Source organism: Columba livia, chromosome 1 (assembly GCF_036013475.1).
Source record: "Columba livia isolate bColLiv1 breed racing homer chromosome 1, bColLiv1.pat.W.v2, whole genome shotgun sequence".
NCBI classification, from domain to species: Eukaryota; Metazoa; Chordata; class Aves; order Columbiformes; family Columbidae; genus Columba; species Columba livia.
In genome coordinates this window covers 99,521,141-99,537,614 of record NC_088602.1, presented here as the reverse complement: position 1 = coordinate 99,537,614, position 16,474 = coordinate 99,521,141, and positions in this window count along the sequence as shown.

Genomic DNA, 16,474 nt, shown 5'->3' with positions numbered 1-16,474 from the left:
AAATCACGTTGAAATATGATGACAGTGCGGATATTGCAGTGAAAGCAACAACCACCATGGGCAGGCACCAGCAGGACCTGAGCACCTCTGGACAATCAGCTCAGGGTGGAAAGGGACATCCAAAACTCCCAGTTGTTTTGTTCTTCATCTTGACAACCAATCCATCACCTGAATTTAAAGGCAGGAAAGAACAGGTTCAAAGCATTTAGGGCCTGACTCAAAGGCTCCTGTCTTCAGAAAGAAAATGCTGTTGCTGTAGGGGTTGGTGGTATAGGTCTGTGATGCATCTTTGAGAAAACATTAATTAAAAAATTATAGAACACAATAAATTGCCAAATTTCATGTGGAAAACTGTTTTATGAAGCTTTATTTTTCATATAAGGTTTAATTTTGTTTGTAGCCTTTTCTACCTCTTTGAAATTTTGCTGCTTATATCCATGACCTAGACCTTACAGAATGGAGCACAATTACGCTCAGCTGCAAGGAACAACTACCACAGACAAGCCCCCAGCCTTGCCCAAATCCAACTCTATATTCCTCAAGCCCCTCAGAGAAAGACTGCAGCACCATCCTCATAAAAGGAAGAAAGTGCTTGCCATCATGGTGACAAGATACAAGGAAGAAAAAATAAAAAAGTTGCCTGAACCCATCCATGGGGAACAGGCAGTTTCTACTGCAGCTTCTCTAGAAGGAAAGTCACCACCAATGCAGGATTTGCCCTGCAGCAACAGAAATAGCCCCTCAATTGCCCCACTGGGACTGCACTGCTGTTAAAGTCATCTCCCAGTGGAGGAATGGAGCAGCCCATTGCCCCACTCAATACCAACTAGAAGGAGAGAAGAATTTTCACTCCTTGTTTTCTAAGTTGTGTTTCTGTCAGGGGAAAGGGCTCTGGAGCACTCTCCAGGCCATCACCAGGGGAAGGTGGGGTTTGCTGTGAAAAGGAAGCGATGGGCAATCAAAAGGAGTCAAATCATATAAGAGCAGTATTTGGAGGAGTTTGGGGAATAATCAGGGGTTCGTCTCAAAATTAATTTCAATACGTTGAGAGAAATAATATCTAATGTAAACACCAGTTCAGCAAAACATTAAGTGGGTACTTAATGTAAAGTTAAATATAAAATCAACTGAATGTAACTATAACCCAAAAACCTCACCAAAAGGCTTTTCAGCTACTTTGCATGGATTTGATTATTCCACTCAAGAAACCACCATATCCAATCTATTTGCATTTTTCTCTTCTAGGAATAGGCCAAAATCCTCTTTTTCTTTATCCCCCAGATAATTACTTTAGTATAAAAGAAAGATTCCCCACCCTCTTGCTTATGGAGAAACTGTTGTGAGGTTATACCATGGACTTCAACAGATGCTCATAATTACACAAGTGTTTTCCTGAATCAGAGTTTGGAAGAGAAAATGGTATATAGCAGAATGCTAATTATAGCCTACTGAAGTCCCTGGAGAAGGCCTGGCACTACTGTGGCTGAATTTGGTTGAGCATGCACATATGTCAAGGGTTTGGTTTAAAAGCACAAGATTGCAGAATGTCAGAAGAAAAAATTTAGTACACTCAGATATATTCTTGTCTCAGAACGCTGTGAGCAGGTTCTGCAGTAATGAGTTTGATAAAATCCCCCACGTTAATCTGCACCATCTTGTACTCTTTAGAGGCACAGGGGGAAATATCTTCCAAAGCAAGAGTAATACATTTTGGATCTGAAAAATATTTAGCTTCCAGGACAGTACCTGTGCAAGCAGATACGAAGTAGAAGTGAGAAGCATTTAATCTGACCATCTTCACGTTAGTCCTAGGGCGGGAAACCCTTTCCTTGTTGAGGGTCAAAGAGACTCGTTTAGCCCCACTACCACTCACCTTATCTAAAAATGAGGAATCCCACAACATGAAATTAAGTCACAGGTCACAGCCAACAGCCAACCGCCAGTATTTCCCATCCTTGCCCTAGATGAAGCTTTGTGGAGCATGAACCTTACCTTCTTGTTTCTAACTGTAAAGTATAATGCACATTGCAGTTTCCATAGTGGAACACTATAGGTTCTGAAATGGCCCACACTTTCAAAAGTACTGTTCTGTTCATAGGCTTGGTTATGGAATGTAATATGTAAAGGCTTTCTGCAGACTTAGAAACTAAAAAGAAAAAGCATGTCTTAAAGACTTTACTACTACATGGATTTCAGAATGAGGAAAGAATTGTTTCCGTCTACCTGATGTAATTCCTATATTTTCCTGATTTACAAAATATGAAAAATAGTGCTCACTCTTCCCTTCTACTTCACTAGGCTGCTATGAAGACCATACATACAGTACACCACATATGCAAAATAGTATTTAGCTGTGACATTTGATTTTGCACTCGGTAATCAGAAAAACATGTTTCTTTATGTTGCATCTAGTTTTATTAGAAAATTATTTGCTTCAGAAAATTTGTTTATGACACTTTCAAAAACTGTATTGTACGATAACTTTGTTTTATTCTCATTTATTGACTTGTTAAGCCATTTCATTTAGTGTTAATGATGCAAACCATCTTGTTTAATGCTTTGATGCTGCCCAACATATTATTGCTTTGGTCTGCAGAATAGGGCACTTTTAATACCTCTCTTTTAAAAAACATTATCATTATTTAATTTTTATTACATAAGTTTTACAAAAAAGCCATCTCAGAACAAGTAATTTATAGATTAACTAATACCACAACAGCTTTAAAAAAAACACTGCAGTGTTCCAGAGCATTGGCTTAAGACATCATAACAATAAATTAATGAGCTCTTGTGTTTGGGACAAGTACTGTGATTTATCCACACTACAATGTCCCTTTTCAACAGTTGAACACACTACAGTGCAATGCAGTGTCACCACAGCATCAGTATGCTGGAATGCTGTGTTTATTGACATGAGAATGTTCTAGACAGAAGCTTTCCAATGAAAGAGACAGTGTAGCTTTGGGTGCAACCTTCACTTGGACAAAGTTCCTTGTTCAATGTCAAGAGAAAGTGACTTTTCTGATTGTGAAGAGGCTGTTGACAGTAAAACACAGGCTGGACCAAGCAGCAGTGGCAAGCTGATCTTCAGGAAATACTGCAAAATTCTTTTATGACTAGTACCGACCTGCTGGTGGGACATCAGTGGGACTACACTGAGATCTCAGCAACAGAGTTGCTGAAGAATACAGCCCTCTTATTTGTTACTAGAGGCAAGACTAAGCTCTTGCAACCTTCCATGGGAGAAAGAAATGGGAATAGGCAGAAAATCTGGAATTCTTGCATGGTGGCATAGAAACAAAGCAGAGGTACTTCGCTTTCCTCTGTCCTCCAGCCACCCTGCACAACATCACCACTACCTCTATGTGAACTTTAACTAGAAATTTATTGTTACATGAGTAGTTCTTCAACTTCAGCAGGTAATTGTAAAACCCCTTTGGTACCAGAATTGCTATGATGTGCTTCAGACCCATTGTTCTGACCTCACTTATTCCTTTCAGGCAGGTGTCTGTGGCATCATGGACTCTCCGCCCTGGCTTAACATTGCTGCTGACATTTCTACCCTGTTCCTAATGGATGTAGCAGTACTTCGGCCTTCATTTATGTTTTGAACCATTTATAAGAAGGTAGATATTTTAGTGTCCTCCATGAACAGACAGTATAGCAATTCAAGAAAAAGAAAAAAAGAGACTGAATTCTGCAAATGTACAACAGACATTCTCTGTTACAAGATTAGTATATATAAAAATAGTATACAGTGCCTGTGTAGTAGGGTCCCCAAATAAGTAACTTTCCATCAGCAAGGTCCTTGTTTTTATAGGTCTTACTGTGTCATTATTTTTAAGAAATGGAATAAGTAAAATTTAATCAGACTCAGTCTAAAGCATCTTTTACCCACCCCCAAGTAGGTTGTATTTTTTTTTATTTCTTTCCCCACTAATCGAGGTTACAACTTTTTCTTTTCCATTCCAATTGTTCCAGTAACTGAATTTTTACTTCAAGGCTCTATTTCTTTCTGTACAATTCTCAGCTTCTGTTGCACCATTATATGAAAGGCATTTTTGTTTGACATTTCATAGAGCCTTATGAGAATAATATACTTCATGCATCACCTGTGTATTTCATTTCAAGCCACCAGAAGGTAAACTTCATTCAACTCTGTTGAGATTATCTGTCTTATCCCAAGTCCACACTGGCTAGAAGAGTTCTTTCACACAACTGCTCAGGCAAAGCCCTGAATTTTCCATTGTTAAGGCTGCTTCTTCAGCCACAGCTCAGAGCCCTTTTGATCTGTTTCCCTCTTTCACTTTATGAACAGATTTTTTTTATTTTTTAAACACAAGGGACAGCCACAATGGTTATTTTAAATGTGGCAACAGCTCTCCAATAACCCAGTGACAGATAGAAAAACCATGAGACGGAAATCAGCTGAACAAGTCTACAATCAGTTAGGGAGACCACTAGGGAAAGCACCCCTAGCAAGCACCAAAACTTACTTATAGAAATTGTTAAATGAGACAAGGATATTGCAAGCTAGAAAAGCCTTTCTGTGGCTTGCAGTTGAAACACTGAATACTTCTTTACCTTCCCAAAGGTGTACGTAGCTACACTATGGTTTTAAATTCCATGAGGTAAGATGCAACAGGAAAAGGATAATTTTCTCATATGCTATATTACCGAAGTCATTCTCATTAGCTCCCTTAAGTTCACTGTTTGGCCTTACGGTGTTAACCAGTATATCGTCATCCCTTCAGCTCTCAAGCATGCTATCTCCTCCCATGACAAGTATCAGTAACAAACGAGACCCAGGATGCAGCACAACTGTGTATGAGTAGAACCAGTATTATTTTCCCAAACGTGTTACTAGTAAAGAAAGTGTGATTAACAGAAGAATGGTCAGTATGTCTGTATATAGGTGGCTCGTTTGGAAACCTGATTTGAAGGGCACAGAAAAGAAAAATCTGGCTTAAAGCCATAGATTTATAGTCAATTCCGGTATGAATCCGTACTGGTGCTTAGGCAGTCCCACCTCCAGCCAGTAGCTCTTGCCTTACTACTTGTAGCAAAGCTGATGTCCACATGGCCACACCATGACCTAGCTGACAGACCTGATCTCACCGAGGAGTGACTTATCCCAGAGGAAGAAAAGCCCCCTTGACTTGAGCCCTAGTACGGAGCGACAGCACAAACAATGGGAGGGAACTGGGAATTTTTCTGGCAACTGCAGCAACTGGATTAAAATGACTGTTCAATCACAGTCCCTGAACTTAGATGTAAAGCCAACAGGCACAACGCAGCTGGTGCTAAACAAATGCTAATGGGGCACTGAAACAGCGATGACCCCACTTCCCCCACTACCATCCATGTGCTCCTGCCTCTTCCCTTTGCCCTAGCTTTGATACTCACGTCACCTTTCAACAAGGCAGCTCAGCTTCCTGGAGTTTAAGAAAACCAACTCCACAAAAGAGCTGGTGCAGAATAACCACACAGTAAACCGAGAGGAGACTCACAGTCAATGCAATACATAGCAGGGGATAACCAGACTTGAGGGAGAATAGAAACATCATCGCCCTTTTCAAAAGAAAGAAGTTATAAGCTTAGCTCAGCAATTTTCACACTAATGGCTGCAATGATTACCTTCAAAATATAGGACATCTCTAAAGCACCTGACTCTTCAACAGGAGCATCTATTGAGCTCAGGAGATGTCATGGAGATAACATAAAAGCTTAATGACAACAAATTATATTTTAAGTCTTAACTACTCCATTGTTAACCATTTTAGTAGAAACAGCAAGCTAAGGTGTTTATCTGCTGGTAGTGACTTCTCCCCTGGGTGAACTTCAATTAAATCTCTTCAAGCATAGGGAGAAGAATGTAGAATTTCACTCTCTCTCTGTCTCACCACATCCTAAATCTTCTCAAACTGGAATAAGAGGTGCATTTCCACAAAGGCTGAGTAGTCACAACAGGATATTAGGTTTGTGGGGCTGCAAAACATGAAGAGTCAGAGCAGAGAGGCCTCATTAACCAAAAGTATAAAAGACCACATTTGTCCTTCTCAGTTGGAGAAGTGATAAACGCAGATTTCAGAAGCCAGCTCTTACACCTGCTAGCTATGGAGAAAGTGTAAATTAGCTTTATCCTTCACCAAAAGGGATCCAAAACACAATGCCCTGCTGCAGCAGCTGTGTATGAGTATGCACGCAGGCAGCTACTGCTGACCTGCTGGAGAATAGCTCCCTATCTGACTGTGTGACGAGTGGCTGACATGCCTACACCTACAAGCTCAGGTTGGGTTTTGATGTTAATATTGGGCAGTTGTGTCAGAGAAAAGACAATGCCCTTGGTACCTTGTATATATATATTCTGCATTTAGGCCAGGATGGAATTAATACCATTTCGTAGTATCTAAACCAGTCACTCAATGCCCCAATGTATCCTACTTAGCTGGTTAGCCTTGAGGGTTTCTTGGAAATTGTAGAAACAAAACCAAATATCAAAGTTGCAGGTGGGAGACCACGTAGAGAAAGAAGTGGAGTAGGACAGAGGCTTTTGGAGAGGATTGGCAGTGTGTCCCTATTGCACACGACCAAGGCCTTTCTCTTGCTTTATGGCTTTCCTCTCCGGAGCTCAGAGCCATGATTGAAAGGACGTAGGAAGAATTTAAGGCCTTTCTAGGAGGTGCTCAGGACCTCTAAGAATGGCTGCATGTCAAATAAAAACACAGTCTGACTTATTTTCCTAGCTTTGATCAGGGTACCAGCTTCAGTCTTTAGCAAGAATTAGGAACAAACATGATTTAAGTGTTCTCAGCTAAAATGTGCTAAGTTCCCCATGGTGCAGCTTATGAGATTTTGCAGATTGTAAAATTTATGCTGGCACTACTGAAGGCAAGTTCCCCCTAATGAGCTAATAAATTGTTGTGAATGACTTTCTTATCTCTTCCGAAAGCATGTAAGTTCAAACAAGTGGGTTAGAATAACTTAAATCCTGCACTGATCTGGAGAGAAACAGGGAATGTCTATTTCACCCCAGTTCCCACAAAATTTTTGTGTTTTCTTGTTCTGACCCAATTTCTGTCATCCACTTCGGCGATGGTCTTAGCCACTGTTTACTAGAAAGGCTGGGTAGTGGGACAGAATGGGAACCTATAGAGGGAACGCCAAAGGAAGCGCCCCCGAGAGGCAGCATTTCATTTAACTTTCAGTTTGAGCATGCGAATACAAACCCATGGAGGCTGCAGCCGTATTTTCAACCGCCAGATGGTACCAAAACTGCTCACAATCTAGGAATGCTCACTCAAAACACCTACCAAAGGCAGCTGTCAAGTCTTTAAGTCCTTACCGCTAAAATTAATAAGAAAAGTTGAATAAAAATGTAATTTAAAAAAACAACAACAATTCATATGCATCACACACACATATCTTAATTTCTCTCCTCAGTTTCAGGAAAAGGCTGTGTTTCTTTTTCCTGGGCTTCCTTCCTCAACATACAGAAACTACAAACCTTTAATTATATCAAATATCCTTAAAACCATACTCTTCCCCTACTTTCAAGGCCATTAAAATAGCACATTAAAAATTTGGTTTGATTAAGCTCACTTAATTAAAAGATAGTGGTTAATGTGACTTTGAAACTACTAAAATTAAGTGGATTACAGATGACCATTTTCCTCAGAACTTTTACATCAAAATTATATTCTTACCAAACTGCAATGCTGTATACAGGGACAAAATGTTTGTAAAATACATCTCTAAAATTCAGCTATGATCACTGAGGGCAGAGAGATCCCTCAGCGGCTGAGAGGGAAGGATAGGCTGAAGTGCAGGCAAGAGGGGCAACGTCCTCATTTGTTCCACTAATGTGTCATGGTCAGAAGGCACCACAAAAAATAGTGTCTTATCCTCTCAATTTTATTTTAAAAGCTCATGCTTAGCTTCTGTACATAAATTTTCCATGAGACTGTGAAGCCTGGTACCAAGCGGGATATTTCTCACCTCATGTGCTTCTGGACCTGGTAACTCCAAATGGCACCTGGCACTGGGATCTCGCTCTTTCCCATAGGATATGACTGGCCTGGTGTTTGCAGCAGCTAGGGAAATATTCTCCAGTTTAAGCACCACCTTGGAAATAATGGTTGAGATAATTACTTCTGCTAACAACTACACTAGATTTAGTAGTGATACAATGAAACACACTAGTCCAGTACAGACAACTGTCTGGCTCCTTGACTTCACCTTTTCCTCATATTCCCTCTTCCACCATAATTTCATCTTCAACGCTGTGAGCTCATAGAAGGCTCCAAGCAAAGGCAGCATCCAAACACCACACAAGCAATTCCTGCTGAAGACGTTTTTGCATGGTACATGACTAAAAGAGCCAGCGAATACTGGTATTTTGCCTAGAGCTGGCACTTTGATTTTGTGACTGCTACTAGGAATACATGGGTTTATAAAAATTATTTCTGACCTAATGTGCATGTTGTTTCATTTTTTAACTTGCCCTGAGTAGAAGCTCAGAATGAAATCAGCTTAATAAAATAATTTTACTGCGTGTAGATTTTGTCACAAGTGTTGCTTACAGCTGGGATCTAAATTAAGCCTAGAGAAAATAGCTAGAACTCTGCCAGACTGTAAAGTGACGGCATTATTCTCTTATTCTGGGCTCCACTGACATACAGATATACCCAGTGGGCACTGAAAACCAGTGTACAGAGTTAGTGAGACTTGACTCTTTCGTAATAAAATTTATTGCTTCTATTTATTATTTTCTCAAAGAAGAAACCAAGATGAGAAAAGGAAAACGTAAGATAGAAGACAAAATTATTCACAAACCATATTTCTGTTGTGATCTCAAGAAGAAAAGCAATTCAAGTAGCAGAGAAGGAATATGAGAATATTCAAATGCAGAACTCTGATTTCCCTGCTATTTCTAGAATTAAATTATAATATTGCTAGCACCAGGAGTTCAGAAAAATGACACTCTTTTGTTGTATCATGACTTCCAGAGTGAACACTTTATGGAAAACAGTGTCAAGATAATAACAACAAAATTTCGAATGATTGCTAGCATACATAGGTACGAAACACAGAGATAGTAACTGGTGTAAGAGAAATGATGTCTTTAAAACAGTCTTATTTACCCTGCCCCCTTCTTTTACACATCATATTTGTAAGAAATCCTTGATTTAGATGAAGGGATAAACTTCTTCCTTCACATACTTCTTTGCCTGCTCTGCACTTTCTGTCACATTCCCATCTAAAACACCATCACACCCACCTAATGCCCTCTAGGAGTTTTGCAAACTTACTGTTTTGAGCCACAGTTCTTGCCTTATTTCTATGAACATTTTGGGTGTAGACCAAATCTGAAGGTGGCAGGTGGAGAGTAAAGGTGATGATGCTGCTAATGTGACAAGGCACCCAGTGTATACCCTTATTTGATGTCCTGTGATCACCTACTTCAGACTACAAGCATCTTGGTGCAGCAACCATATTTTCCCAGGTAGGTAAAACTTTATGAAATGATGCTCAAATATACATAGTAAATAAGAGCACACTACACTTGCAAACTGAAGCACCCAAGAACCAGTAAATGCCAAAAATAAGGTAACCCACATAACCTTAATCCAGAACTTGAGGGAATACACATTTTGATGTCATTGTCATCTTACAGGATAGATAGCATATTTTTTAATATCAACCTGCCTTGCTCAGTGCACAAAACAGGCTGGGCTCGTTAAAAAAGCAATCATTCTGCATATTTGTTGTTCAGTGATCCATACTTTGTCTCCTGTATACTCTTCTAATCCTATTCTGAAGGCAGAAGAGCCCATAAGGAAACAAATATTTTGATCATACTCTTTGCTGCAGTATCCAGGTAATCTCACAAACATTCACTTTCATTTATTTTACAAAAGCTGTTATTTGGTGCTGGTTTTGTGATTCACGATACAGAGTAAAGAATAAACTAGTATTAATTTGAAGTGCTTATAACTTGCCCAGCTGCTGAGTTTGAGAGTACTCTATGCATTTGGCATGCTTTTCATATTCAAAGTATAGTTTCCCCCTGACAACAGTGGGAGCAGTAGCTCCTCTTCAGTTATGCAAATAGCCTCACAGACAAGGAGTAGACTATTACTGCCATCTATGAAAAACTGGGTTTAAGTGATTTGCCCATTGTCATACACTATCATGTAGCAGACGCAGGGATACAGCTTTACTCTCTTAAATAGTGTTCAATTGTTGTACACACACTTTCATTTTACTACCTGTCATTCCTTTACCAGTTCTCCTAGATATAGCCACATTTTGGATACAGAAAGGTTGCTTGGGCAGATTTTGTTGCCTCTCAGTAGGCAGTGACGACCTGGTTCAGGAACAGCACGGTGACCACATCCCAGGTCGCTCGGTCCATCAGCACGCAGACACCAATGTGGTGGACGGCAAATGGTGTTTATTAACGGGTAACACAGCGTTATATATCTTAGGTTTATAACGTCACTTCCGTCTGCTTGCCTCACATGCTCCTACCTACCTAGGGAGGGGCTACTATCTTTCCGTACAGCGCGAGATCTTCCGGCCGCCAGACCCTAACTACCTACATTTCCCCCCTCCCTATGCAAAACTAAATTAGCTAAAAAATGTAACAGTCATAAAAATTTGTGCTTCTACCTTAGTGCAATATTTTTGTGAGTAAAGTGACTATAGTGAACAGTAAGGCACTATAAATTGGTTAGAACTAGGAGATAATAGTGTACAATATTGTGTAAGTAATCTTTAGAGGTAGACTAAATAATGTTAGCAGCAAGGCACCATAGACTGGTGAAAACTAGAGAGTGACGGTTAGTAATGTATTGTAACTAGGGATAACTGGGGATAACCCCAGGTAAATGCCTCCTTTTAAAGGAGTTGTTGGCGTTCAATCAGCATGATGTTAACTCGCTCAAGTCGGCTTCTAACAAACGCTACAAGCTTATTTAGTATGCACGGTCCGAAGATTAATGCCACTAGACCTACAATGACCGGCCCTGCTAAGGTAGATATTAGGGCGGTTAGCCATGGTGACTGGCTAAGCCATGACTCGATTGTTTGAGGCGTCCCGTAGGAGCCACTTAAATGGCTGATGGTGACTGTAACCTGGTTCTGCTTTACCTGTAGCAACAAACCCCAGAATCAAGATCACACAGAAGTGTCACAGCTTCCCTCCCCGGAAGCCACTTCGCTGCTGTCTGGATTTTATCAGTGTGGAACTCTCGGGCCCGGATGGGATGCTCATCGGCCTGTTGACTTCTCTGGCAACTGGGGTACACGGGTCACGAGGGCGTCCAATGATCCGGTCCTGAAAACAGAAACTCACAGTTTTCATTAGTTTTAGCCTGAAGATCTGGTTTAATGGACTTAAGCGGACACCATTTGATTCCGCCATCTTTTTTGACCGCAGCATACCCTCGCCCTGTCAGAATTAATTTCCATCCCGGTTCCCATTCTCCCAGCTCATTTCTGACCACAACTGACGGGCCTTCCTCTAGGGCTCGAGTGGCCCAATGTTTTTGGACAGGACTATTCACCTCCTCCCGCCTGGGGAATTGGTTTAGTGCTAGCAAAGCAGTTGCTAGCAAGCGAGCCTGATCTCCCGAGGGAATGGCATTGGCAAAACCTTCTGAGTTTGCTAAGACTTCCAGCTTAGATTTCAGAGTTTGATTTGCTCGTTCGACTATCGCTTGTCCTGTGCTGTTGTACGGGATCCCATGTGTTAGAGTGATACCCCATTTCTGAACGAATGCTTGGATTGATTTGGACACAAAGTGTGAACCATTGTCTGTTTTTATCTGATTAGGGACACCAAGCCATGCCATGGCTGTCAGCCAATGCTGGATGGTTGCTTTGGAGCTGGCCCTAAGGTGCTGTGTAGCTACGATCACCCCGCTATATGCGTCCATGGTTACTGCTAGCCACGCTCGAGGTTTCAGCAACTGGCAGAGTGTAAAGTCTGACTGCCACACCTCGGAGGCTTTGAGACCTCTGGGGTTGACTCCACTGGACCACAGTGGTGCTTTTTGACAGTGGGGACACGTAGCTACTATGTGCCTTGCATCTGTGGTCGAAATCCCACACCTCTTTGCTAAGGCCTTAGTTCCAATGTGGAGGGACTCGTGTAGCTGCCGGGCATCTCTTAGTGTCCATAGCCCTTTTGCAGCGGCGTCTGCTTTATCGTTACCGATTTGGTAAAACCCCTTGTTTGGGTTGTGGCTGTTGACGTGGATGACCGATATGGTTCCTTTTCGGGAGGAAAGAGCTTCTTCTACCATTAGAGCAGCTGTGGATGCTGACACGCCAGGCCCCGACATGGCCAAGCAAAGTTTGGCTACGAACATCGAACCAGTCACTATGTTGAGGTGTTCCATTGGGAACAGTCCACACGCCAGTACCATGGCCGTCGCTTCCAGCAACTGGACTGAGAGTGTACTGTCAGTCATTTTAACGCGGTGCCATTCTTCTCCCGACTGCCATACCACTGCTGCGGTTGAGGTCACGGAGGATGCATCTGTGAAGACCGTTGGTCCCTGCTGGGGTCGGTCCATGATCTTCTGAGGAGGGTCGATGTTAGCAGTTTTCAGCATCTGAGCCCAGGGAGGCTTGACGGCGTGATGGACTTCTCCGCGAAATCCTGCAAAGGCCACGGCTAGAGATTCCGACATCGCCACTGATCGCGCTAGAAGCTGTTTGCGCAAGGGTAAGAATATCCTGGCAGGTTCGATACCTAGGTGCCTCAGGGCAAGTTTTCGGCCTTTCATGATGAGGTTGCCAAGGCACTCGACTCCTGGAGAGAATGCGCGTGACGGTTTTCCTAGGACTATCCACTGTATTGGTCGAACTTTTTCATGAGGGCCCTGAGCCAGTGCCCCTACTCCCCCTCCTTCTGTGAAGGATACATACAGATCGAGTGGTTCGTGTGGGTTCCACCTGGCAAGTGTGCTTGATGATATTTGCTGCTCGATAAAATCGAGAGAGTCCATTGCTTGCGTTGTCAGGGTCTTCTGTTCCCACAGGTTTTTTCCTTTTAAAAGATCGTGCAGGGGAGCCATGGTCTCGGGAGGAATCAGGACGATGTTACGGAGCCATTGTAAGGATCCCACTAATTGTTGCACATCATGAAGCGTCTTGACATCCCAACGGATTTTTATCTGAGGAGGGGTTATGTAAGAATTTGTGATCCCCACTCCCAAAAAGCTCACGCATGGTCCCTTTTTAATTTTTGCACTCGCAATTTCAAACCAGTTTCTTTTTAGGGTTTCCGAGACTGTTGACACCAGCTGGTCCACCTGACTTCCTGACGGTGTGGCGATCAGGATGTCGTCCATGTATTGAATGATAGTCGCGGTCGGGTCACTGTGCCGAACTGGTTCCAGCGCCCGATCCACCGTGATCTGGCAGATGGTAGGCGAGTTGATCATTCCTTGAGGCAGCACTTTCCACTGGAAGCGTAGGTTAGGGCATTGGCTGTTTGGAAACACGATAGAGAAAGCAAACCGCTCCTTGTCTTCATCATGTAAAGGTATTGAGAAAAAACAGTCTTTAATATCAAGGACGGCGCAAGGTTGCCCCTCTGGTATCATAGAGTTCATGGGCAACAACGTTTGAACAGGACCCATTGGTTGAATTGTCTTGTTTACCTCACGCAGATCATGGAGGAGACGGAACCCTTCGCCTGTTCGCTTGGGTATTACAAAGACAGGAGTGTTCCAAGGGCTGGTAGAAGGCTCTATGTGACCCCGTTGCAGTTCGCAGTCGACTAACTCGAGAAGAGAATCCATTCGAGGCTTTGACAGGGGCCACTGCTCGACCCACACTGGGTCAGACGATTTCCATGTCAGTTTGATCGGTGGAAGTGGGTATGCGGCAGTGGCCATCACTATAAATTTGTCACCTTGGCTTTCAGTAGGGTTAGAGCGTCCCTTCCCAGCAGGGGTAGGACTCCTGGCAAGACGAATGGGAAAAGAGTAATGTTTTTTTCTGGTCCCTTTTCTGTGTGGTGTGTGATTGCAACCAAATGAATACTCTTCCGAGCTCTGGTTAGTCCTCCGACTCTGCCTACCATGGGAGCTTCTTCCAATTCCCAACACGGAGGCCAGTTCGTCTCGGGGATAACTGTAACGTCTGCTCCGGTATCGATCAAGAAGTGGACACTAATGGTGATGCTATTTGGGGTATTATAAAGGGAGCAGATGCCCCACACCATTGGTGGGCTATCACATTTTACGGCCAAAGCCACCCTGGGGTCTCGCCCCCAGAGGGTGGTGCTTGCTGTCCCTGAGATGGCGGCGGGTTTGGCTGGACAGCTGGTTGTGCTGTGAAGCTGGTCACCTGTTGAGGAAGCAGTGGGCTCGGAGGAACTGGTTTTTGAGGCACTGAGTTTGGGGGCGCCGAGTTCGGGAGTGCTGCACCCCATGTGGGGTTGGCATAATTGGGCCGCCTCGTATCCCAAGTGGGAGAGGGCTGCGCACGGCCCGACTGCCCCCTCCCCCTCCCGTTTCCCTGGGTCTTGGATCTGCATTCCCTGGCAAAATGCCCTTTCTTTCCACAAGCCCAGCATGGCCCTCTAGATCGGTTTTGGTGTTGGGGGGGGGCTGTTGACGAGTCCCCTAACTGAGGGCCATGTGCTGTGACGTGGCCCAACTGGCCACATTTAAAATATACCATCATGCTGGTTATCGCGGTGCAAACAGCTGCTTGGATTTGGGCTAGGTGTTTTTCTCTCGTGACATGTTTGATCATGTCTGCGATACTGGACCCTGCCGGCAGCGATCGGAAAATGCCTTTGGTTACCGAATTGCACTGCTGACGTAGGCATTCTGCTGCGACTGGGCCTTTTGCCTCTGAAGGCAGTGTCGAGGAGTCGATCGCTGCCTGGAGGCGATCTACAAATTGCATGAAGCTCTCGCTTTCACTTTGTTTTATTGTTGACCATGGCGATGGCTTGGCAATGACTCTAGAGGCTGTGCGAATGGCCTCTCTGGCTGCACGTGTAGTCGCCGTAACTTCTTGAGCCCAAAAACCCTGGGCCTGTAACTGGGGGGGTCATCATTGCTGGGTCCGAGCCCATTAGCCGCTGCAGGTTAGAACCATGTAGCGGGTGATCCGCCCCGGTTACTTGGGCCAGTTGCCTCGCACAGTTATCCTCCCATTCCTGTTTAAAAACGATCATCCCTGCCCCGTCAAAGATCAGCCTACAGGTTTGTTTAATGTCATACGGAAGCATGTCGTCTCCGCCAAAAACGCCGTCTATGAAGGTGGCGACCAGGGCAGAATTAAGCCCTTTATCCGCGATGGCTTTAACGATCGCTTGTATATCCTCAGGGTTTATCGGTGTGTGAACCCTTTGTCCCCCGTCCGCCACCCGGGCCGGGAACGCCAGCGCGGCCGATGGGGCCCAATCGGCACACGCCATCTTAATCTTTCTCCAGTCCGTGAGAGGAATTTTTTTCTGTCGCGGTTCCGCTTCGTATCGGAAAGAGATATTTATGTTTTTAATTCTGTTTATTCCCATTTCCTCCTCCGAATATGAATCGGTATCTGAATCGGAGTTGGGACTCGACTGATCACTTACTTCCGTACCTGATCCGGAACCGGAACTAGACTGACCGGTTGCTTCCGAGTTCCGGCCCCGCCCACTACCCTTATGGGCGGGCCTCTCTCTGCTCCGACCCCGCCCCGTGCGGGCGGGCCGTTCCCTCCTTTTTGGCTCGCCCCGCCTCCTGCGCGGGGAGGTGTCCACCCCCCGACGGCTCCTCCCCAGGCGGACACCCCGATCGGCTCTCCGCCCCTTGTTCACGCCTCCGCCCCCAAAGCTCAATGCTCTATTGTTCACTTCCACGCGCTCGCTCGCACCTGCAAGGTCACCCTCCACATTCTCTGCCAACACTATCTCCCCGTGCCCCCCAAGGACACCATTCCGCCCAAGAACTTCTTCATCCCTCTCCTCCCCTGCGCGCTGGGCGACATCTTGAGGCGGATACGGCGGGGGTCTCGTCCCAACTCCCTCAGACTCTGTTTTCTCAGCAGCACGCCTGGCTTCCTCGACTAACCCACCCCAAAAAGATTTAGTTCGCTCCTGCGTCTCATTTTCGCCTTCTCGCTGATCTTTGGGCTCAGCCGGATCGTCATTATCCGGAGAACGTGGAGTCTGCGTGGTCGCCCCGGGGGGGTCGCCCTCTCGCAGACCTTTAGGTTCAGCAGGATTGTCACTATCTGGGTGGGGAGTGCGGGGTCTGCGTAGCCGCCCCGACCCCCAGTTGTGGGGTGGCCAACAAACAAGCCTGTGCTGCCTTCCAGGGTTCCTGCGCTTGTCTAGCCTTCTGCAGAGCTTTTACAACTTTCCCCCACGACTTGAGATTTTTCCCACTGCCCGAGGACATCATTTCATCGCTTTAGTGCACTTGTCCCACACCTCCGGGTGGAGAATTTCCACCGG